General features: G+C 43.6%; 1 protein-coding gene across 4 annotated transcripts in view; it reads right to left on the bottom strand.

Annotated features, from left to right (window-relative positions):
- The window catches only part of GRIK4 (glutamate ionotropic receptor kainate type subunit 4), a 210,134-nt gene that overhangs the window by 112,899 nt on the left and 71,345 nt on the right, over positions 1 to 25,890 (bottom strand). The window contains exon 1 of one of the 4 annotated variants that reach the window (XM_072155631.1): positions 24,943 to 25,047. The exons of the other annotated variants lie outside the window; for them this stretch is intronic. The gene's annotated coding sequence lies outside the window, so the exon portion shown is untranslated. Of the gene's footprint in view, positions 1 to 24,942; positions 25,048 to 25,890 lie in introns of those variants that run through there. 4 annotated transcript variants of the gene reach the window in all.

Raw genomic sequence — 25,890 nt, 5'->3', positions numbered from 1 at the left:
TCCTGCTCTATAACATGCTGCCTGCAGATAGGACACTATGTACAATCTTCTTTGCTCCTCCTGCTCTATAACATGCTGCCTGCAGATAGGACACTATATACAATCTGCTCATCTTCTCCTGCTCTTTAACATGCTGTCTGCAGACAGGACACTATGTGCAATCTGCTCAGAGCCTCCTGCTCTATAACATGCTGCCTGCAGATAGGACACTATGTACAATCTGCTCAGAACCTCCTGCTTTATAACATGCTGCCTACAGATAGGACACTAAGTACAATCTGCTCAGCTTCTCCTGCTCTATAACATGCTGCCTACAGACAGGACACTGTGTACAATCTGCTCATCTCCTCCTGCTCTATAACATGCTGCCTGCAGATAGGACACTATGTACAATCTGCTCAGCTTCTCCTGCTTTGTAACAGGCTGCCTGCAGATAGGACACTATGTACAATCTGCTCAGTTCCTCCTGCTCTTTAACCCGCTGCCTGCAGATAGGACACTATGTACAATCTGCTCAGCTTCTCCTGCTCTATAACATGCTGCCTGCAGATAGGACACTATGTACAATCTGCTCAGCTCCTCCTGCTCTATAACATGCTGCCTGCAGATAGGACACTATGTATAATCTGCTCAGCTCCTCCTGCTCTAGAACATGCTGCCTGCAGATAGGACACTATGTAAAAAATGCTCAGCTGCTCCTGCTCTGTAACATGCTGTGTGCAGATAGTACAATCTGTACCAATTGCAATCGCCATCTTTCTTTACATTACAGGTTAAGTAAGAGCTATAAAAAGTTTTAATGCCACTTAAGCATATGGTAAAACACCTTGTACCCCTATAGCGTGTACCTTGAAGTCTTTATTATACTCAGCACTTTTTTTCCGTCCCCCTTAATAGACGCGGGTAACTGCGCAAGCAAAACAATCCACCGCCGCCACTTAAACATGTGCAAATAAATGATGTTTACTGTGGTGTAACAGGTCACACACTGTTCGCGTCCTCCAAACCTCCTGTGTCATTTTTTTTCCGGATGCGTTTGTTTGACCTGTACCAGCTGCTATAAAATCACGGACCTACAGAACCGTGGACAGCTCCCTACTGATACATCGCTCGAAGCTTATAACATCCAGTAATTGATCATGTTTAATGGGAAAAAATCAGCGAGCGTGGCATGGTTTATCAGAGGCACGCCGGGGAATATATTGAAGTGCACCACTCTCATTGCTGGGTCTGTGCTCACTGAAACGTGGCCAATTTCTTTACTGTTAAACTAAAATTATACCTTTCACTGTTTTTAATAGTCTCAACAAACATTTCTTTTCTTACGCGAGTCCTTTTCTGACATCCTGCTAACACAATCCGGGGGAATTTTTTTTTTTTTTTTTTTTTTACTTTCACACTTTACAAGATTTTAATAGAAGATTTGTTTGACTGGTCGTATCTCAGAAGAGATCTGGCATCAGTATTGTAATAGGTGAAGCTTTATTGGCTGTATATCTAGGAAACATTAAATCGTTATATGCATTTATATCCTAAAGCTGGAGCAGGGGTGTTTCCCCCCCTTTATATGGGCAGGGACAATACTGGGGAGCTCAGCGGAGGCCAGAAATGGATGCAATACTTTGCATCCATCCTCCATAGGCTCCAATGGCCTACGCTGAGCCTATACGTCGTTCAGCTGGAGGGAACGGGATGGAACAGAAAGACGGACACAGAACATGAACCCTAACATTGAACCCTCTAGACCATCCCTATCTACTTACTCATTACCACCCCAGCAACTGGGCGAAAGTCCCTTCTCAACACTAAGTGATAACGATGAATTAGGATAAGAAAAAAAACAAAGGGTTGTCAAGAACCTAGAGGACAATGAAGTACCAAATCGATGGACAAAGGGATAACCAAGAAGACAAGCCAAGGGGTTAGAAGTTACAAAATATTAGCAGACAGAATACACGGAAGCTTGGTCATAACTATAACAAGGAATGAGGATGGGTTTCTAGGACTTTTTATGTGATGTCAGAATCCTGGTTCATATGCTGATAGTATAAGGATTCTGTCCATCACTGCAGGTTAACTGTTAGAGACCTAGAAAGGAGACTTCTAGGTGTGGTGCACATTCAATCAATACTGATAGGAAGTAATACACAAGTGAAGACAGAACAATGTTTACCAGCACATCCTCCGTTGTACCCTGTAGACCAAGGACTATAGCCACAAAGTTATCACACTTGGGTTCCACTTTGAATGCTTCCAGTGTCATTTTAAAGATGAGGTTCTCCAATTTAAAAACACACCAAAACATGTTGGAGGCATTTTCGTTGGGTTTTCCCACGATTTCCGCAAGCAATCGGATTTTGGCGCAGGATTTAACATTTAGAATTGTGTCGCAAGACAAGCACTTACAAGCACCGGGAAGAAGCAGGTGAACTCCGGCGGACCTCGCCGCAGAAGCGACGGATGCAGGAACTCAGGCGCACGTTTTTAGTGAATCGCGGCAGACCCGAGTTCTCGTCAGACAACGTGCCGCAGGATCCGGTAAGTAAATCTGCCCCATAGTGGCGAATTGGATCATTATCTGCCATTTGCATTCTCAATCAAGTCTTCAACTGCTTGTATCTTCTAACAGCAGAGGTGTTGATGTGACCCTTCTCCTTCGGTCTCTCACCCTAATTTACCTAACCGGCACTGTGTTAAGCTGTAGCACAAGGCGGGTAATGTCAGATACGGAGAAAGCAGTAGGATCACATAATTTTGCTATGGGATATTGGACCCTATTCCTCTTTGAATAAATAAGTCACATTTTTTTGACTCATTTGCTGACTTTGAATGGGGCTCGGATCTGGTTCTTTTATGTTCAAGGACAATTTTTTTGGCAGAACTATAGAAGATACTGACAGGTTCACAAATATTGAAGCACCACTGTATATTCTGTAAAAAAGAGAATTTTTCCAGTGTAAGTGGAAAATAAAATATCTGTGTATCCTTGAATTTTCCGTCACTTAGTGCAGGTGACTAGGGCTATAGCTATCATTGTGCATGTTAGTGGGTTTCTTTATAAACATATTATGTATAATAATTGGTTATGATTTTCCAACTTGTCTGCGTGTTGGCTAAGAGTTTGATTGGTGAACAAGTAAATTAAAATTAGGTTGGCAACAGTGAACACTATTCATTAATCTTTGTCTCAATTGTACCTGGCAATTACATTATTGCCAGATGCCGCTTCCTGGCATGGACATAGCTGCTGAGTCTTAACTGATACGGGTCGGCTCTGCCAATGTGATCTATAAGTATTACTTAGATATGATACAAGAAATATTGTGCAAATGGTTCCCGGAGGACTTATATGAGGCCTTGGAGGACATGGTATCAAAAATATAAAAAAAAAAATTCTAAATACAAATCAAAGAAAAAAAAAACTATTTTCAAAAAACTATGAACAGTTTGCATGAAATTGACCCAAAAAATTAAAAATCTTATAAAATGTTATTACTTTATTAGGATTGAACACATTTAGAGATTTAAAATATGTCAGGTCCTATATACCTTCTACCACAAGAGTATTGCCACGTAGGCAGGGTTATAACTACAGCAGCTGCTATAGGGCCCACAGTGTTAGGGGGGCCCGGTATCTGACCTGGCACTAAAGAATGGATGATATATATATATTATGCTGCACATTGTACTGGATAATATGTATATAACAGTGCACATCTTCCACAGTACACAGCAAGAATCAGCAGCTCAGATAAGAAATGTTGGGGAGAGATAAATGTGTGAGTATACAAATATGTATATATTCTAAGGAGATAGGGGGACCCCATTTAAAAGTCTGCTCTGGGGCCCTGTCTTTCCTAGTTACGTCCTTGCACCTAGGGTCCTTTAATAGAAGCAGAAACATACTTTGGTAGTTAAAAATCAATGAAGAAATATATAGATAATAATATTTTTTGATGAATGTGCAAAACAGCCTGCAAGTGCACCAGGGGAGGGGCCAGTTTTGTCTTTAAGTCATGATTGACATTAGCATTGTCTATAGGCATATTTGGATATTAACGATTGCCACTGTTACACTCACAGACTGATTTACATATTAAAAAAATTAAGATAAAAAACAAAACAGTACAATGTATAATTTAAAAATATGGGTCGTCAATCAAAAAGAAAATTCACTCCTTGTTGGAAGTTGTGCGTGACATTTGCTGAATTAGTTCAATAGAAGCTCGGATTCGGCTGCACAGCAGGGGTTGAATGGTAATTTACTGTTTTAACCTGTGACATTGTTATCCAAACCTCGAAACCTACACAGACCAACCACAAACATCACACTGTCTAATCCAATCCCTGAGTCCCTCATGTATGAAGAGCTTTAGGTTCAGGTTTCTGTTGCACCATGATGACTAGGACAGCAGGGTATGCCCCAATATTCTTTCCATGTAAAAACGGGATCAATAGGATCCAATTGAAGTCTCCGTATTGTCCCGGAACCTCCACTTTTTCCTTTGTTATGTATCAGTAATGTTCTGGATTTGTACTTAAAGGACGGACATAATGCTGTTGTAAGCAGAGATTTGTGAACACTTGAAGGAAGGATATGAGTCTACTACCAGATGTGCCTCCTCCAGCACATCCATCATGCCAGCTCTCTGCCATCTCCTTCCTATGAGATGTACCTCCACCTAGTGGAAGATGTCCCTATTAGTGGCTTTTGAATGAAACTCCTATGTCCCTCTGTTTAATCTGCACCATCAGAGCCTAAGGTCTCGAGTTTCCTCACACAACACAAGCCAGAGACCAATGTAGTTGGTCTCTGAGTTAAGACTACATAGTCTTCCAGATTTTTCACAGTATCTGAGGCCGGATGATAAATCTTGTGTAGTTTGAGTCGTACCATTTGTGAGTCAGTCTAGTTCACAACAAAAAACTGTGTGCCGATATTTTTGTGCATTTGCATAATTTTTGGCACACCAACTTTTCCCTGTAGAGCCACACTCCTTTTTCAGAGGTCACAACCCCAGTCGGAAAAGTGCCTTAAAACATATTGGGGCAAATTTACTTACCCGGCCCATTCGCGATCCAGCGGCGCGTTCTCTGCTCTGGATTCGGGTCCGGCCGGGATTTAAGAAGGTAGTTCCTCCGCCGTCCACCAGGTGGTGATGCTGCGCTGAAAGTCATCTCATCGCGCCGGAATGCACCACCTCGGACCAGGTGAAGGTAAGCGCTCCCCAAGCGACACTTTTTCGGTTTTTAAATGCGGCGGTTTTTCCGAATCCGTCGGGTTTTCGTTCGGCCAAGCCCCCCGATTTCCGTCGCGCGCATGCCGGCGCCGATGCGCCACAATCCGATCGTGTGCGCCACAATCCCGGGGCAATTCAGGTACAATCGGCGCAAATCGGAAATATTCGGGTAACACGTCGGGAAAACGCGAATCGGGCCCTTAGTAAATGACCCCCATTGGGGTGAAATTTAACCGAGAATTCTTCCATCAACAGTTTAATAAATCTCCCCCCACGTATCTTGGATGCAAGTTGCCCTGAAGCTCAAAATCTTAAAAAGGACAATATAAAATATATTAGAAAGTTTCATTGTTTTACATTTCTGAAAAAAAAAGTGGACAGTGTTTTTTTGTCATTTGACCACCTGTTTGTTGTACCTTGTATTTCTGTTCCACCAGATTTTACCGATTTCCGTGTTTAGAAAAATCCTTGTCTACATCTAGATGCTGAGAGCGGCGCAGCCGAGATCTTATTACATCTACATCACATCGTGGCAATCTTCTGAGCTAAATATATTACCAACATAAATCTCTTCCTTATCCAAATAGTTTCCTCCAATATATCATGTACTGCAGGAGAGGTGTATTTGTGAGCTCACAAAGCATTGCCTCCGCTGGTACCTTGTCTACAAAAACATGTTGCAGATTTGGAGATTTACAGGATCATCAGGGGAGTCTTTCTTGGTGATTTTAGCTGGACTTCGCTTATGTCATAATCAATGTCAAATTTACAGATCTTGCACAATGTCTCATAAAATGAAGGTTTTCCATGATAAAAATGTCTACTTATTCCCAGTAGTTCTCAGAGATAAGCAGAGAATGACACAGAAGCTCTAAGCTCCCTTTCATATAAATAGAACTGAACTGCACTAACCTGATCTGAATGGAATGGAGCTGTTTGCTTCCTCTTCCTTTACTTGATGGTGAACCCCCATCAATCTGATATTTTGCCTACATTTTCAATAATAATAGACCACTTTAGTGATGTTACTTTTGATGCCGTCCCCTCTACCAGATACAGATCCAACAATTTTTCAAGACAATTTATGTAACTCTTAAAAAGTCCCATTTGATAAATTTGGTGGAAAGTAAAGTAAACCTGTCACCAGGAATGTAATTTTTAGCTGGTGTCAGCTTCCAATAGCCCATGTCGTGCTGATTTTGAAAAACGCATTTCTCAGTATTCTGAATCATTTCAATACTTTATAAAACTTTATTTAGCATTACCCCACACCCTGCCAGCAGTGTGTGGTAAGTCCCTAGGAGGAAATAGGGGGCAGCTGTAGCAGCCTGTGTGTCAGTCTCATCTTTTCCACAATCAACCACCTCCCCACCTTCTTCCATGTGCATCGAGCAGGCAGGGAGGGCAGGGGATGGTGTGGAGAAGGGGAAGAATGCTTGAGGAGACTGAGACACAAGCTGCTGCCTCCACCCCTGGGGACGCAACACACGCTGCTGGCAGGGAGCTGGGTAATGTGAAATATATTAACTACTTAAATGATTCAGAATGCTGAGAAATGTATTTTTAAATTCAGCAGAGCATGGGTCATTGGAACCTCTTCACCAGCTAAAAATGGTGACAGGTTCGCTTTAAACTAGGGCGGCACAGTGGCTGAGTGAGTAGTACTTTTGCCTTGCAGCGCTGGGGTCCTGGGTTCTAATCCCACCCAGGTCAACATCTGCAAAGAGTTTGTATGTTCTCTCCGTGTTTGTGTGGGTTTCCTCTGGGTCCTCCGGTTTCCTCCCACACTCCAAAACATACTGGTAGGTTGATTAGATTGTGAGCCCCATTGGAGACAGGGACTGATCTGGCAAACTCTGTGCAGCTCTGTGTAATCTGTAGGCGCTATATAAATAAAGGAATTATTATTATTATAAACACATCTACTGTACCATCCCTTTTCCAAAAGTGTAGTTAGTGGTTAAGAAAAATAACTCAAAAAGCTGCAAAACCCAATTTAATGACTGATTTAAATGAATTTCCGAGGGCTTGATGAATTCTCGCCTGAAGGCTTTTTGTTCTATGTGCAGGTGTGTGCCGGATACGTTGTACGCCGGATTGGTGCACAATCTTTAGAAGGCGCCTTCCTCTGTCCTTGGGTATATACAGGAGTCCTTATCTTAAACCGCCAGCTGTCTAGACATCCATATCCGAGTTAAAGAAAACACATAGCAGAGACGGCATAGAGCTGGATTTATAAGTGATAACATTAAAAACTCAGGTTTTTCATGTGCAAAAATCGTAGAGGCAATTCAATGGCTGCTTGCCTGACTGTGTCTCCGTTGCATGCGAGGAAGGTATATGATTTATGTATATGTCTGGGCTTGTATCCACAGTACAGAAACTTTTTATCTAATCTATCAAATTTATTTTTCTCTTTTTCCTGCTTTCTCACCACTTTTTTTTAAATTAAACTAAGATTCATTGTGAAATCTCTGTCGGTTCTGTCTTGCCAGGGCTTGATGGGCTACACTTAGTACTGTTAAGTCTATGGCCAGGGGGGTTGGGAGGAGGGAGCAGTGGCAAAAATGAAAGAAGCTGCAGGAGCGACTAGAAAGTTTCTATCTTACACCAAGTGCTTTATTTTCATCAGTGCTGGACAGTACTTTTCTATAATGTGATAAACCCTACTGATACATCTAAGCAAGGGGGTACAAAGCAAATTCTCCTCTACTTCATGATGGGTGGGCGTGAGTTGGGAGGAGGGAACAGTGGCCAAAATCAGTGAAGCTACTGGAGCTAATAGAAAGTTTCTATCTGACACCAAGTGCTTTACTTTCAGTACTTTTCTATAATGTCATATATCCTACTGATATATTTGAGTGAGAGAGATACGAGGAAAATTCTCCTCTACTTTATGAGTGCAGTATACGGGAGACAGAATAGTAACTAGTCTCTAGCTACATAATCTGAGACAACTGCAGAGAGGAAAACTGCTAAATATACAGATTACAAATTATATTATGGCCAGGTATACTGGGGGAGATTCATTATGCGTTCTCTGACAGTTTTCTGGTGGAGAAAGCACATAAATCTCCCTCTCCTGCCAACTTTTGCTCTTTTCTGACACACAAGCCATTTTGGGTGGGTAGCAGAGCAGCCAGAACTAGAGCAGGGGCTTGAACGCCCAATCCGTCACATTTACTGTAGTCTCTACCAAAAAAAAGACTGCAACTATTACAAAAAACTCTGCTGGTTTAGAGCCTGTCTACAGGTCCAAAATGGCAGAGTTTGTGCCCGTATCCACCAAGAGACCAGAGCCAGACCGGGTGCCGGACCACCATTGGAGGGGAGTTTTGAAGGCTGGTGTTCAAAACAACAGTCTTGATGAATCCCCCCCCCCCCCCCATGTGTTATCACGGCGGACTACTAATTTATACAAAGTTGTTTAAATGTTAGATATGCTCTATAGGCATTCTGTTATCCTGAAGTGCAGTAAGATCAACCATTCCCCGGTAGCCAGTAGAAGAAACTGATATAGAGTAAAAAAAAAAACTTGAATCCAGCCTAAAGTGGTTCTAATTATGCAAAGTCAGCATGAAAAACTGTCAATCACAGAGAAGGACCGCCCACTGGACTCCCAAACTTAGAAATTTCAATCAATAAATTATACTAAAAACTCTAATACAAAACTATATATAGCAAAGAGTTTGTATGTTCTTTCCGTGTTTGTGTGGGTTTCCTCCGAGTCCTCCGGTTTCCTCCCACACTCCAAAACATACTGGTAGGTTGTTTACATTGTGAGCTCCATTGGGGACAGGGACCACTTTGTCATGCTTTGTGCAGCGCTGCGTAATCTGTGTGTGCTATATAAGTAAAGAATTATTATTATTATTATTATATATGAGTCTCAACCTGACTAATCCTACTAACACCATTCCAGTAGACTAGACGGCATGTTCCTGTTGGCAGGTTGTAAAGCTGCTGGAATACAGACAGGTGTGACCTTTGGGGGAATTATACGTGCTGTGTTACTTGTCATTTTTGGCTCAAAACTTTGGAAAATATGCCATTTCTTGTTAATCCCCCACCAGCCGAGCAATATTTTTCTCTACACTAAAAGCAAGCAAAAAAAAAAAAAGATAACAAAAAGAACAACAATAAAGTAATAATATGCAGATGGTGGATTCTACATTGTATGGACAGATAATAATTGTATATGGTGGAGCTTCAGGCTCGGTGGTAGATTTTTCTATCTGCACATACAGAAAAGAACAGTGACAGTCCCGACGCCTCCACAATAGTAGGAAACAGACGTGAATAGCGAAATATCTACAGGGGATGGAAGGTTCCTTCACACACAACAGGTCCCTTCTGGAGCTCGTCGCTGAGTCTTAAGAGACCCGCTGCGAGCGCCATGTGCGCCTTCATTCTTCTGTTGATCCTATCAGTAGCTCGGAACTAATAATCAGTTATAATGTAATAAAATATAGAACCTTTACATCTTTCCGCAGTTTTTTAATGTGCTTTTACTCATTGCAGCCAAGCGGTGATAACCACACGTACATTAGCGCTAATCTCTGTATAGTACCGCGCCTCCACGTGTCGCCAATTCATAATCGTTTGAATTCGATTACTGAGGTTCGCCCCCCAACCGTTAAGCTTAAGAATTCATAAACATAAGGAATTTTTTTTTGTCCGAGGTTTTGTATAATTTTAACGCGTCCCCAAAAAGTAACCATTTATCCAAACATACAGTAAGTTCTTCCAAACAGCTTTCGACAGCAGGTCTCGGGCAAGCGGCCGAATGAGCACTATGGGTGCTCCTCCCAGCACCACCCTCAACAAGGTGATTTTGCCAAAAAATTCTACAATCAGCAATTTCTCTACAGGGGAGAGATGTTATTAAATGGCAGCCGTTCAGATGAATGAATCTCCATAAATTATGGAAAACTCACTCACAGGACAAAGCTCGGTTCTGGCTCATAGACAAAGATTCTTCCGTTATGTGATGAAATATGCATAAATACCTTCTAATACTAGGTATATTTGTGTATTGGTGCTAATAAGTGTACTAATGGTACTAGGTGTACTACACTACCGCTACTGGTTATATTGGGGTACATTTACTTAGGGTCCGAACGCCGCATTTTTGTTGTGTTTCGCAATTTTTCTCTGTATTGCGCTGAATTGCCCCGGGCTTTTGGGGCACGCGATCGGATTGTGGCGCATCGGCACCGGCTTGCATGCGACACAAATCGCAAGCGCGGACGTCGGACAACCCGACTGACCTCAGCGGGGGAAGCGACAGATGCAGGAAATTGGACACACGATCTTAGTGAATCGCAGCAGACCCGAATCCTCGTCGGACAACGCACGGCGGGGATCGCGACGGGACGGGTGAGTAAATGTGCCCCATTGTGTATAACATTAGATTAACATGGCATCTATCTTCTTGAAATGGTACATATACACTCACCGGCCACTTTATTAGGTACACCTGTCCAACTGCTCGTCAACACTTAATTTCTAATCAGCCAATCACATGGCGGCAACTCAGTGAATTTAGGCATGTAGACATGGTCAAGACAATCTCCTGCAGTTCAAACCGAGCATCAGTATGGGGAAGAAAGGTGATTTGAGGCCTTTGAACGTGGAATGGTTGTTGGTGCCAGAAGGGCTGGTCGGAGTATTTCAGAAACTGCTGATCTACTGGGATTTTCACGCACAACCATCTCTAGGGTTTACAGAGAATGGTCCGAAAAAGAAAAAACATCCAGTGAGCGGCAGTTCTGTGGGCGGAAATGCCTTGTTGATGCCAGAGGTCAGAAAAGAATGGGCAGACTGGTTCGAGCTGATAGAAAGGCAACAGTGACTCAAATCGCCACCCGTTACAACCAAGGTAGGCAGAAGAGCATCTCTGAATGCACAGTACGTCGAACTTTGAGGCAGATGGGCTACAGCAGCAGAAGACCACACCGGGTGCCACTCCTTTCAGCTAAGAACAGGAAACTGAGGCTACAATTTGCACAAGCTCATCGAAATTGGACAGTAGAAGATTGGAAAAACGTTGCCTGGTCTGATGAGTCTCGATTTCTGCTGCGACATTCGGATGGTAGGGTCAGAATTTGGCATCAGCAACATGAAAGCATGGATCCATTCTGCCTTGTATCAACGGTTCAGGCTGGTGGTGGTGTCATGGTGTGGGGAATATTTTCTTGGCACTCTTTGGGCCCCTTGGTACAACGCCACAGCCTACCTGAGTATTGTTGCTGACCGTGTCCATCCCTTTATGACCACAATGTACCCAACATCTGATGGCTACTTTCAGCAGGATAATGCGCCATGTCATAAAGCTGGAATCATCTCAGACTGGTTTCTTGAACATGACAATGAGGTCACTGGACTCAAATGGCCTCCACAGTCACCAGATCTCAATCCAATAGAGCATCTTTGGGATGTGGTGGAACGGGAGATTCGCATCATGGATGTGCAGCCGACAAATCTGCGGCAACTGTGTGATGCCATCATGTCAATATGGACCAAAATCTCTGAGGAATGCTTCCAGCACCTTGTTGAATCTATGCCACGAAGAATTGAGGCAGTTCTGAAGGCAAAAGGGGGTCCAACCCGATACTAGCATGGTGTACCTAATAAAGTGGCCGGTGAGTGTATATTGAGACCAGTAACAGATGTATGAGGATTTTATAGGTTATTCTCAGCATAAAATGTGGTCGGTGGTTTGCCATGGGCCTCCTAGACCTGGGGCCCAGGCTGCCGCCCAAACTGCCTATGTTATAATCTACTACTGAGTATAAGTATTAGTGCTATAATAGTACTAGATGTGCTTGCGGTGCTAGGTCTGCAGAAAGTGGTCTAGAGTTACTAGTGTACTAATGCTACTGGGTGTAATACTAGTACTATCTCTACTACTGGTACAGGTTGTATATTAGTGCTACTAAGTATACTAGTGGTATTAGGAGTCCAATCGGCTTCACCCCTTACGGAGGGCTACTTCATTCAGCCATAATGTCTCCTCATCATGATGCTCATGTGTGTAAGGACCAGGTTATTGTAGAGCGGAGTGGATGAGAGACTCATATGGCCATTTAGCATACATCCGCTGCAGGGGATATGTAATATTACATGGCAGCCATCACAGCGCTTCCCCCTTCCTCCAGCGTCTGATTGATAGCTTCTCTACTCGTGTGGAAAGCAAGGGAAAAATGTCAGAGGCTGATGGGCAGTGAACTGAAATTTAGTTGTCAAGCTATAAATATTGAGGTATTGTTGCAGAAGGGGGTCAGATTTTTCATGTTACCCAGTCGTACAAATAGTAACAGCGCATAGATATGGAAGACTGTATGCAACACTGCGTCATATCCTCTAGAGGTCACTGCTGCACAATAACCAGGTTAAAATTAGTTTTTGGCTGTCACATGGATCCCAAATTCTGTAACCACTTATAACAGTGCCCCTGTAAGCCTGTAATATACAAACAAACACAAAGCAAAGGTAAAGACACTTGACATTGCTCTATTATATATAAAATGCATCCCGCAAAAAACAAGTCCTCTTATATGTAGGAATTAGGAATAGCACTGAGCTGCAGCACAAAATTTGTCTTCTTGTGTATATCTCATACATGTACTATTGTACTGAGAAGACAAATCTTGTGCTTCAGCTCAATGCTATTCCTAATTCAAACATATGAGAGGACTTGTTTTTTATGGGATGCGTTTTATTTATAATAAATATAATAATAAATAATAATAAATAAAATAATAAAATAGCAATGTCAAGTGTCTTTACCTTTGTATTATATTTTATATTTTTACTGAGTAAAGAAAAAGTTGACGTGATGGAAAAAGAGATAATAGTCAGTTTCTTTGACACTCAGATACAGTGTAGTGGTAACAAATAAATGCTAATGAAGTAGCCGGTGACAGGTTCATTGATTTACTATAGGTGCAAAGGTTACCTTGTCAAGGTTACCATCTGATCTCAAATAAGAGCTACTGTAAAGTAAATTGCTGAAAAGTCACTGCTGGTTTCAAAACATGTCAGAACAGACAGAACATCGCAACGTTCTCAGAACAGATACACATCTTTCCATCATACAAATGGAATGTATCCATATATATCCATATTGAATATATCCATATTGTGTACAAATCTATGATCCATGCAAGGGTCTGTATATATCCCTCTTCTTGGTTTTGAAAACCTTCACAAAATATACACTGCTCAAAACAATAAAGGGAACACTCACATGACACACCCTAGATCTGAATGACTGAAATATTCTCATTGAATACTTTGTTCTGTACAGAGTTGAATGTGCTGACAACAAAATCACAAAAAAACCATCAATGGAAATCAAATGTATTAACCTATGGAGGCTTGGATTTGGAGTCACCCACAAAATTAAAGTGGAAGAACACAGGCTGATCCAAGTTTCATGTAATGTCCGTATAAAAAGTCAAAATGAGGCTCAATATTGTGAGTGGCCTCCACGTGCCTGTATGACCTCGGCATTCTCCTGATGAGGCTCAGTAGTGTGTGTGGCCTCCATGTGCCTGTATGACCTCGGCATGCTCCTGATGAGGCTCAGTAGTGTGTGTGGCCTCCATGTGCCTGTATGACCTCCCTACAACAGCTTGGCATGCTCCTGATGAGGCTCAGTAGTGTGTGTGGCCTCCACATGCCTGTATGACCTCCCTACAACACCACGGCATGCTCCTGATGAGGCTCAGTATTGTGTGTGGCCTCCACGTGCCTGTATGACCTCGGCATGCTCCTGATGAGGCTCAGTAGTGTGTGTGGCCTCCACATGCCTGTATGACCTCCCTACAACACCTCGGCATGCTCCTGATGAGGCTCAGTATTGTCTGTGGCCTCCACGTGCCTGTATGACCTCGGCATGCTCCTGATGAGGCTCAGTAGTGTGTGTGGCCTCCACATGCCTGTATGACCTCCCTACAACACCTCGGCATGCTCCTGATGAGGCTCAGTATTGTCTGTGGTCTCCACGTGCCTGTATGACCTCGGCATGCTACTGATGAGGCTCAGTAGTGTGTGTGGCCTCCACATGCCTGTATGACCTCCCTACAACACCTTGGCATGCTCCTGATGAGGCTCAGTATTGTGTGTGGCCTCCATGTGCCTGTATGACCTCAGCATGCTCCTGATGAGGCAGCGCATGTTCTCCTGAGGGACCTGGACTAAAGCATCCGCCAACTCCTGGACAGTCTGTGGCTCAACCTGACGTTTGTGGATGGAGCGAGAGATGATGCCCCCATGATGTACTCAATCAGATCCAGGTCTGGGGAACCAGCAGGCCAGGCCATAGCTTCAATGCCTTCATCTTGCAGGAACTACTGACACACTCCAACCACATGAGGTCTAGCATGGTCCTGCATTAGGAGGAACCCAGGGCCAACCACACCAGCATATGGTGTTTGAGGATCTCATCTATGTACCTAATGGCAGTCAGGCTACCTCTGGTGGCCCTCTAAAGAAATGCCACCCCACACCATTACTGACCAACTGCCATGCTGAAGGATGTTGCAGGCCACAGATTGGCTTCTACGCTGCCTCCAGACTGCCACATGTGCTCAGTGTGAATCTGAAGGGCTTCAGTGGCGAATTTGCCAATCCTGATGTTCTCTGGCAAATGCCAAGAGTCCTGCATGTTGTTGGGCTGTGAGCACAACCCCCATCTGTGGATGTCAGGCCCTCGTACCATCCTCATGGAGTCAGTTTCTAACTGTTTGTGCAGGCACATGCACATTTGTGGCTACTGGAGGCCATTTTGCAGGGCTCGGGTAGTGCTCCTCCTGTTCCTCCTTGCACAAAGGTGGAGGTAGTGGTCCTGTTGCTGGGTTGTTACCCTCCTACGATCCCCTCCATGTCTCCTGATGTACTGGCCTTTCTCCTGGTAGCGCCTCTGGACACTACGCTAACATACACAGCAAACCTTCTGGCCACAGTTCACATTGATGTGCCATCCTGGATGTGCTGCACTACCTGAGCCACTTGTGTGGGTTGTAGAGTCCGTCTCATGCTACCACAAGTGTGAAAGCACCATCAACATTCAACATTGACCAAAACATCAGCCAAAAAGCATAAGTCCTGAGAAGTGGTCTGTGGTCCCCACCTACAGAACTCCTTAACTGAGTGTGTGCCCAATTGCCTGTGAAATTGATTGTCAATCAGCCTTACTTCCTAAGTGGACAGTTTGATTTACTTGTTATATTGTGTTATAAGTTCTATTGTGTGGTTTAAGTGTTCCCTTAAGTGTATGTTACCTATACTTTGCCCCCCTGCTTAATAACCATACCCTCAAGAGAAGAAAATGAATCACGAAATTTCTATACTGTTGCTATGGCTTTCTATACCATATAACATGCAGTGCTAAATCTTCAATAATCCCAGGATACATACAATATATTGTTATGTCATTACATCTCCTATTAGCCTAATTAAAGGATATACCGGTAATGGAATGAATGAATGAAAATTGTAATTGAACACAAATAGAGAAAAAGTGTCAATTATACTGAAATATCATATTAAAAAATCACAATTTGCTGACGTCAATAGTTCTTTTCTATTTCTCATGTATACATATAAGCTGCCCATAGTCTGGTGTATATACTCCTCTCCTCCATGTCCCTCTTTACATTGTATTTCCCTTCCTGATTCAATTCCTTTATTCTGGGATATAATTCATTTTGCGCCTGTTCCGTTCAGAGCCTGTTCACATTATCTCTATAACAGCATATGTTAGTTATCTCCGTCAGCCACAGGTACAAGTCATAGAATCTTTGGATATTCGTATCTTGTATCGATCCGACACTGTATAGAATAGCCCACATCTGTTTTTCTTGTTGCTATTAGTAACAGCCAACAAGTGGTATTCAATTATTCGCCTTTAGCTATGCCAGGGGATTATGGGAATAATATGTTGCATTTTACCTTGACGTAATTGGTTCCACAATGTTCTCAGCTCTGTCAGGGGTTTCGGTTGTTCTCGGCTCTGTAAACCGTGTTTTTCCACCCTATACTACTGGTGACTTATTCTTAGGATACTTTATTTAAGAGGATTTCCAGAAATTCTGGAAAACAAAAAAACCATAAAGTATACTTACCCTTTTTCCTAGCTGTCGGTTCAAAGGTCTTCTGCCCCTGCACTTGACCCCGCCAATCCATTGTCTATGTGGATAACAGGACATCTCATTTTTTGGTCCGGGGAGATCAAAGATTGGCCAAAGAGAGGGAACAAAAAAAAAACCCCAAGGTGTACTTACCCTTTTCTAGCTGCCAGTTCATGGATCTTGACAGTTTATCAGGTCTTCAGCCCCTGCACTTGACCCCATCAATCCATTGCCTATGTGGACTATGGGATATCTCTTCCCCTGACACGCCAAATGGCGCCCCTTGGCTCAGGGAAATCGAGTATTGGCCAAAGTGGGGTGACAAAAACCCCCAAAAGTGTACTTACCCTTTTCTTGCTTCACAGGTCCTCTGCCCCTGCACTTCACCCCTTCAATCCATTGTCTATGTGGACCACATGACGACCCTTCCTCTGATATTGTCAAATGGCACCCCCTGGTCCAAGGAGATCGAGGACTGGCAAAAGTGGGGTGACAAAGAACCCCCCCAAAGTGTACTTACCCTTCTCTAGCTGCCAGTTTCCATTTCTCCACAATTCTTCAGGTTTCTTGACCCCGATAATCTATTGTCTATGTGGACCACGGGACATCTCTTCCTCTGACATGCCAAATGGCACCCCCTGGTCCAAGGAGATTGTGGATTGGCTGAAGCGAGGTGACAAAGAACCCCCCCAAAGTGTACTTACCCTTCTCTAGCTGCCAGTTTCCATTACTTCAGGTTTTCATCCAATGCACTTGGTCCAATCCATTGTCTATGTGGACCGAGGAACATCCCTGCTAAGTGGCAATGAGATCAATGCTTGGCCTATGACCCGTTGACCCCTCTGTACATTCAAGACTGGAAGTACCATTGTGACGCAAGCTTCGGAGCATGTAAAGTATTCTTTTTATTTTTCGCCCCAATGGATTCCAATGGACAGCCAACACTGCCTAATAGACCCCATTGACTTCAGTTGAACCCTTGGGTTCCCATTGGCGTGCCCATTATTTTACCATATGAAAAAGTTTTAAATGGGATTTTTTTTATCTCCCCAAGTGAAGATGTGAATACAGTCCTACAGTTTTTTTTTATAAAATACATGGTCAATAGGGCCAACAGGATTTAGAGGTCACGCTGCCCACCTGCACAACAGCCCCTATATAAAGGAGTATGCCCTCCTCCACCATAAAGAAGGTTATGTCCGCCGCTGATTTCACTGCATCCATAAGGAAGGAACATCCGATAACTCGTGAAGCCTCTTTACTATCTAAGCGAACCCTGAGGTGAAGAACAACAAGTCAGAGTTAGAGAACAGGATTCAGAACTTCATATCTATACAAAGATAATGATTTGTGATAGTGTAGCCGGGGCGATAGACTGGCAGATGACAGAGACCTGACATGGAAATATATGAAGCCTCTTTTACTTTCTCTTATGTAAATGCCTTAAGACACTCCATTAACTTGGCTATGCTCAAAAGCAGATATTTAAAGGGAACCTGTCAGCAGCGTTTACACTACCAAAACTACTAGTCCCCTCAGGTAGGGTATGAAATGTCCTTTCTAGAATTCCTTCCTTTATGTGAAATGTCATCTAGTTATCTATAAACATTGGGGCAGATTTACTTACCCGGTCCGTTCACGATCCAGCGGCGCGTTCTCTGCACTGGATTCGGGTCCGGCCGGGATTCATCAAAGCAGTTCCTCCGACGTCCACCAGGTGGCGCTGCTGCGCTGAAGTCCGCTGGAATGCCTCGAAATACGCCGGCCTATCCAGGATGAAGGTGAGTGAAATTTTCGCGACACAATTTTTTTTTAAAATGCGGCGGTTTTTCCGAATACGTCGGGTTTTCGTTCGGCCACGCCCCCCGATTTCCGTCGCGTGCATACCGGCGCCGATGCGCCAAATTCCGATCGCGTGCGCCAAAAACCCGGGGCAATTCAGGTACAATCGGCGCAAATCGGAAATATTCGGGTAACACGTCGGGAAAACGCGAATCGGGCCCTTAGTAAATGACCCCCATTATCTTCCAAAGTCATATGCAGATGAGCAGAAAAGAGTCATTTTTGCCTGAGATGAGTCAAGTTTAAAGGCTGTAAGGGGAGGGTCGCTTTAGATGCCCCTATCTATAGTATAGTAAAGATAAGAATATGATGTATTTATCTCAGTAGACTTGTAATTCTCTGAGCTACAGAACCAGGGATACAGGCATACAGGTAAAGCCATAGTTGGGAATGTGATCTGCAGATAAAGATCCAAGTTTTGCTATGTGTGTAGATGTCTATATCTCCAGTTCAGAGAACCACAAGCCTGATGCCATTTGAATGATGGGATTCTTATCTTTAATGTGAAACTAAAAGTATATTTTATGTACTATAGAGCCCAACATGTGGTCCTCTGAAGTGACACTCTTCTTCCAGCCTCTAAAAGTGACTCATCTCAGACTAAAAGTGATGAGCCAAAGTAATAGTTTAATATTGTCTACAGAACAGGAGATAGAGGCAGTTAAAGATATAGGGGCACATTTACTTACCCGGCCCATTCGCGATCCAGCGGCGCGTTCTCTGCACAGGATTCGGGTCCGGCTGGGATTTAAGATGGTAGTTCCTCCGCCGTCCACCAGGTGGCGCTGCAGCGCCGAAAATAATCTTAACGCCCCGGAATGCACCATCCCATAGGAGGTGAAGGTGAGCGCTCCCCAAGCGACACATTTCGGTTTTTAAATGCGGCGGTTTTTCCGAATACGTCGGGTTTTCGTTCGGCCACGCCCCCCCGATTTCTGTCGCGCGCATGCCGGCCCCGATGCGCCACAATCCGATCGCGTGCGCCAAAAACCCGGGGCAATTCATGTACAAGCGGCGCAAATCGGAAATATTCGGGTAACACGTCGGGAAAACGCGAATCGGGCCCTTAGTAAATGACCCCCATAGATTGGAATTGTAATCTGCAGATAAAGATCCAGTTCCCACCTATTTCTTTAATTGCCTGGACCTCAGGTCTGTAGATCACAGAACCACAAGCCTGGTGTGATCTTAGAGATAAGATTATTATCTTTAATATGACACTTGAATGTTTCTATAGTCTGAAGTGACAACCCCGCTGCAGCCTCTAACCTTGACTCATGTCAGGTAAAATATGATTCTTTTCTGCTCATATGGGAATTACTTTGGAGGAAATATTTTATAGGTAGATGGAATTCTAGAACGGACATTTCATACCTCATCTGAGGGTTATAGTAGTTTAAAGGTATAAAAGTTGGAGTACTGTCATATATCTTCATGTAAAATGCACAGACATCTGTTAGGGGAAATAGTGAGATATGTCCAGACATGATAGGCCTCGGGGCCTTAGCTAGGCCTAGGGCTGTAGTGATTCCCTGTCCAGCCGCAGTGATCATGTTGGGGCAGGTATAAAGGGAACCCCCTCCTATTGGCAGCCTGTGATCTTCATTGATTCAGGTTAAACAGCTGGGGTCGGAGCTTTCTCCATTCGTGCTGGAGGGCGGCCATCAATCATTGATGACACCTTCAGAGCAGCTTCTGGAGAAAGGAAAGCCTCGCCATGACTTACATGGACTGTACATGAAGATGAGGGGGACAAGGATTCTCTATTACAGAATTTATATCAGGGCCCAAAAAATTTTAGGTTAAACTTTTGCTTTTTCATGAAGGGACACTGGTAGTAGGGGCAGACTCATATTTCCCAACTTTTGGAGCGACAAAATAGGAACATATGAAGAAACATAGCAACATAAAAATAATTTTTTCCTCTTAGCAACAACTTTTGCCCCACCTCTAACTCCACCCACACATAGTATCAGTGTCGGCTCCAGGTTTCAGTAGGCCCCTTGGCGATAGAGCCTCAGTGGGCCCCTTTGCAGTGAACTTGTGTGGTAGCATTAAAAATTCCGAAATTAAAACAGTCCCCTATTCCCTAAAATATTCCATAGTTTATCATACCAAACAGCCCCCCCCCCCCATGGTAATTATATATAACCCCCTCCAACAATAGATACAACCCCACCTCACCCCCATCGATTCCTTACTGCCTTATGTGGCCCCCCAGTAGTTCTGGAGCCAGCACTTGCCCAGGTATGCCCAATTGCTGGCACCAACCCTGCATAGTATAATTCCCCCCTTAGTGCGCCAATCTCCTCCTCACATTGTGTCCCACTCATTTTGGCCTCCCCCCTGATATTTTGTTCCCCCCAGCAGCTCCATCTCATATTTTGGCTTCCCTAGCAATTCTCCTTCCTGTTGTGCATCCCCCAGAAGCTCCACCTCATATTGAGTCCCTCCCAGAAGCTCCACCTCATATTGTGTCCCTCAAAGCAGCCCCCCTCATATTGTATCCTTCCAAGCAGCCCCCCTCATATTGTGGCCCTCCCAGCAGTTCCCCCTCATATTGTGGCCCTCCCAGCAGTTCCCCCTCATATTGTGGCCCTCCCAGCAGTTCCCCCTCATATTGTGTCCCTTCCAGCAGCCCCCCTCATATTGTGTCCCTTCCAGCAACCCCCCTCATATTGTGGCCCTCCCAGCAGCCCCCCTCATATTGTGGCCCTCCCAGCAGCCCCCTCATATTGTAGACCTCCCCGTACCTCCCCTATACAACTCCTTTACACTATTTCCCCTCAGCAGATCCCCTTCATACTATGCCCCCCTCCCCTCCTTGTTACTGTTTAGTAAAAAAAAAAAAAAAAGAAATAAAGAAAGATACCAAATCTCCACAACACATGGAGATCCGACATGTCTGGATAAAACGTACTATTGACAGTACATGAATACTTGGTGGAGCCAAACATGTATGTGTGTGGAGGAGTCAGGAAGATATGCGAAGTTATCGTAGGCCCATAGCCTCCTAATGCTACCTGAAAGTTTGTGGTGGTGGATGGGGATAAAGTGAACAGAAGAAGAGGAAAAAGTTATATCCACAATCTACAGGTGATTTCGGAAGTTCCAGGATATCCTTTTTTTCCAAAATGGAACAGTAAATTACATATCTGATACCTCATGGGTTATGGGTGATGGTCCTACATTTTACTTGGCCGCCATCTTGGAAACTACCATATTGGATAAAGGTCAAGATTTTCCAAAGGGAGGTGGTCACGTAGCAGATCACAGAAGACCAGAATTGTCTCAGAAATTGATTATTACAATCCGATATACAATATCTCTTGTGGTTCGAAAGTTATCAACACAGAGATTCTCTATCGATTCCCACACTGATTCATAATGATTGGATCCAGCGCCATTGGATGTGCGTTCCCCACCAGGGACAACACGTCACATAGCTGTGCATCACAGGGAGCGTTCATGATTTCCCAGCATCATGTGATATAAATACATTTCTGTAAAAACCTCATTAACAAATGTGAACTAAGCTGTAATACACTAGGGGTAGTCGGCATCCAGAAATCATCGAGCTCCAATGCCGACTCCATAAAAACATCACTAATGTTATTATCGCTGGGTATAAGAAACTCAATAGCCATATCTGGTACCATGAAATCATTAATGTCACATCAGCTCTGCAGCTATTAAATTGGGAAGAAATTAGTCACAAAGTAACTATAATCTAAAACAAATAAGCGACTGGAAGATTTTAGAAGATCCACAGGGGAAATGTCTCCGCCGAGTGGATGGAGAATAAAGAAGTTATTAGATATAACCTCAGAGAGAGCGACCCCCATAAGAAAGACACAGGACGATAATTATCTGGAAAATGAAATGTCCAACAGTTCTTATTATTACTGTATCTATAATTTAAGAAGATTTATCTGTGCCTGAGGGTGCGCAATGCATGCAAATTGTTCATATGTGCAATGTAATGCTGCGGAACTGTCTTTCTAATGGGGCTGGAGAACACTCAGCTCATTACTGTTACATGTCCTGAGACACAAAGAGATAAGCAGTTTAGGTCATGTTCAGCCTTTCCTCCCACCATATTGAAATAGATGCCATATCCAACTGTTCTTGGCATCCGGGGCTATTTTCCGGTGCCCCATTATTCTGTTCACTTTTTGTATTACTATAGACTCTTAATGGTCCTGCTAAATGCACAACCCAAATATCTGATGTATATAGGGGTGTTGGGATTAAAGGGCTATTCCCACGAAAGCAAGATTCTTAACCCCTTAAGGACGGAGGGTTTTCCGGCTCATTTCTCGCTCTCCAACTTCAAAAATCCATAACTTTTTCATTTTTCCGTGTACAGACCTGTGTGAGGGCTTATTTTGTGCGTAACAAATTTTACTTTCCCGTAATGTTATTTATTTTAACATGCCGTGTACTGCGAAGCTGAAAAAAAATTCCAAATGTGGAAAAATTGAAAAAAAACCGCACGTGCGTCACGTTCTTGTGGGCTCAGTTTTTACGACTTTCACTCTTCGCTCCAAATAACACGCCTACTTTATTCTTTGGTTCGGTGCGATCGCGGTGATACCAAATTTATACAGGTTTTATTGTGTTTTAATACATTTTCAAAAATTAAACGAATGTGTACAAAAAAGAAAAAAAAATTTTTGCCATCTTCTGACGCTAATAACTTTTTCATACTTTGGCGCACGGAAATGTGTGAGGGGTCATTTTTTGCGAAATGAGGCGACGTTTTCATTGCTACCATTTTGAGGTCTGTGCGACATTTTGATCATTTTTTATTTCATTTTTTATGTTATGTAAAAAGGTGTAAAAGTCGCATTTCGGACATTTGGGCGCCATTTCCCGCCTCGGAGGTCACCGCCGGCCGTAACCGTTTTTATATTTTGATAGATCGGGCATTTTGGGACGCGGCGATACCTAATATGTCTGTGATTTTTACTGTTTGTTATGTTTTATATCCGTTCTAGGGAAAGGGGGGTGATTTGAACTTTTAATATTTTATAAATTTTTTTTATTTTTTAAACTTTTTTTTTTCTTTTTTTTTTCACTATCTTTTAGACCATCTAGGGTACAATAACCCTAGATGATCAGATCGCTCCTACCATATACTGCAATACTACAGTATTGCAATATATGGCGTTTTTGCAGGTCTTACATTACAATGAGCCACTGGCTCATTGTAACGAACCTGCATAAACCATGTAGCCTCGTGTCAAGAGAAGACCCGAGGCTACCATGGTAACCGATCGCCGCCCCCCGATGACGTTCGGGGGCGTGGCGATCGAAAAAAAGATGGCGGCGCCCGCGCGCCGTCGTCTTTTAAACGCCGCCCGCGACTTTGCGGGCGGCGTTTAGAGGGTTAATAGCCGCGATCGGTGCAAGCACCGACCGCGGTTATTAGCGGTGGGGGTTTTGTGCAAAATGCAAAAACCCCCACCTCTGTATGAAGAGGACTCAGCCCGTGAGCCCTCTTCATACTTCCCTTATACCTCTGCGCCGTAGAGCTACGGCGCAGAGCGTTAAGGGGTTAAATATGCTCAGGATACCAAAATAACACATTCTCTAATTCACTGTTATTAACAAAAATAAAGCATTTCAAAGATATAATTCCAACCTGTGTCTATCACCTATTTTGGTTGCTCCAGGCCCCGACCCTGGATCTTCTGACTTTAGGGTCGGGAGGACATATTGTTCTCCTGTCTGACGCTGCACTGAGCTGCTTCCTGCACTCCAGCCACCACCTTTGCATTCCAGGACGAGCTCACATACACACACACACAGACTTTCTGCTGGCAAGCAGCAGCGTGAGGAGAGTAATGCTACAAGCTCCAGGCAGATACTTTCTTTCAGAGTGAGGTATATAGTATAGCTGCCAGTATGTAATGGCTGTGTTAGCAGTGGGGATGTTATGTGTAATATGCTTCTCTCGGATCTCATCATCTCTCATCTCTTTTCTGTCTTATCTCTCTTTTTCTATGTGTCAGATACTAGTAGAATGTTCAGAAGCTAAATAAAAGTGTAGATAACCTTGTATCCTGATAATCTAAGCACATTGTCAGCACGCAGCATCTCACATCACAGAGGAATCACGAAGTGTCTGCTTAGAGAGTCCCCGCTCACACCCTGGAATATTACACTGACCATCACTGCAATTAAACTGAGTAATAATAAATGAACATCACTAGGGCAGTGGTGGCGAACCTATGGCACGGGTGCCTGAGGCGGCACTCGGAGCCCTTTATGTGGACACCCAGGCCATCGCACCAGCGCACCAGACAAGAGTCAAAAGAATCTTCCTGCAGTTCCAAGTAACTTAAAAGATGCTGCTTTCAGTCATATTTTGATACTTGCTTCGCTACTTGGGACTGTAGGAAGAGGGATAATGTGTAGACAGGGCCGAATTATCTTTGGAGGACCTCCTGCTGGTCCCACAATTCTCCCTGTACAGAGGGACACTGGAAAGAAGCTAAAATGATGAAAATGTTCCATCTTTATATTGTGTTGCTGTCCTCAGGAGGCCAATATGCTTTAACTTTTGGATGGCATCTTGCGATAAATTTTCCCTGAATTGCCCAGGGATTTTGGCACACGCGATGGAAATCGGGGGGGTGTGGCCGTACGAAAACCCAACAGATTCGGAAAAACCACCGTATTTTAAAGAAATTTATTTTCGCTTGATACGCACTTACCTGCACCCAGCGTAGGATTGTGAACTTCAGTGCATTCCGACGGACTTCAGCAGCGACACCTGGTGGACATTGGGCGCACTACCTTAGTGAATTGCCGGAAGACCCGAATCCTCCACACAGAATGCGCCGCTGGAACGCAAATGGACCGGGTAAGTAAATCTGCCCCCATGTGTATAATGCAAAAGGGGCAAGGGGTTGTAGGAGATGTTACAGAACTTTAAATGAAATACCAAAGAGAATTCCCAAGGCAGGTAAATTCCTAAACAAATACTGTCATTTTCAGTAAAAAATTGTCCTCTGGGAAAGTGGCATAACTTTTTTGGAAAGGGGTGTGCTCCAAATTGAGCCAAATTCTGGTGCATTTTTCTGGCATTGACTAAACCAACATATAGGAGGTGCAATGTTAGACTAGACAGTGTTATACTACACCAGATCTATCATTCAGTATCAGACACCGAGATAAATCTAATATTACTATAAGTAAAATATTATTAAATCTGACCCTGCGTTCAACATAGGGGAGCACGGTGGCTCGGTGGCTCGGTGGTTAGCATTACAGCCTTGCAGCGCTGGGGACCTGGGTTCAAATCCCAGGGACAACATCTGAAAAGAGTTTTTATGTTGTCTCCGTGTTGAGTGAGTTTCCTCCGGGTCCTCCGGTTTCCTCCCACACTATGAAACACACTGGTAGGGTGATTAGATTGTGAGCCCCATTGGGGACAGGGACTGATCTGGTAAGCTCTGTGCAGCGCTGCGTAATCTGTGTGTGCTATATAAATAAAGAATTATTATAACATGCCTGACCATCTTTAAATGGTGAATTTGTCCATCCTTAAATGATGAATAGTAACTTTCCTACGTCCAATTTTGCATAAATCACTGGTACAAGTAGATGCAAGGATCATGTGCTAATGCTAATCTCTTAAATTACATCAAACTCCCTCCTGC

This window comes from Engystomops pustulosus, chromosome 6 (genome assembly GCF_040894005.1).
Source record: "Engystomops pustulosus chromosome 6, aEngPut4.maternal, whole genome shotgun sequence".
In the NCBI taxonomy this organism is placed as follows: Eukaryota; Metazoa; Chordata; class Amphibia; order Anura; family Leptodactylidae; genus Engystomops; species Engystomops pustulosus.
The sequence above is the reverse complement of the archived record's forward strand: the minus strand, read 5'-3'. Positions and strand labels throughout refer to the sequence as shown.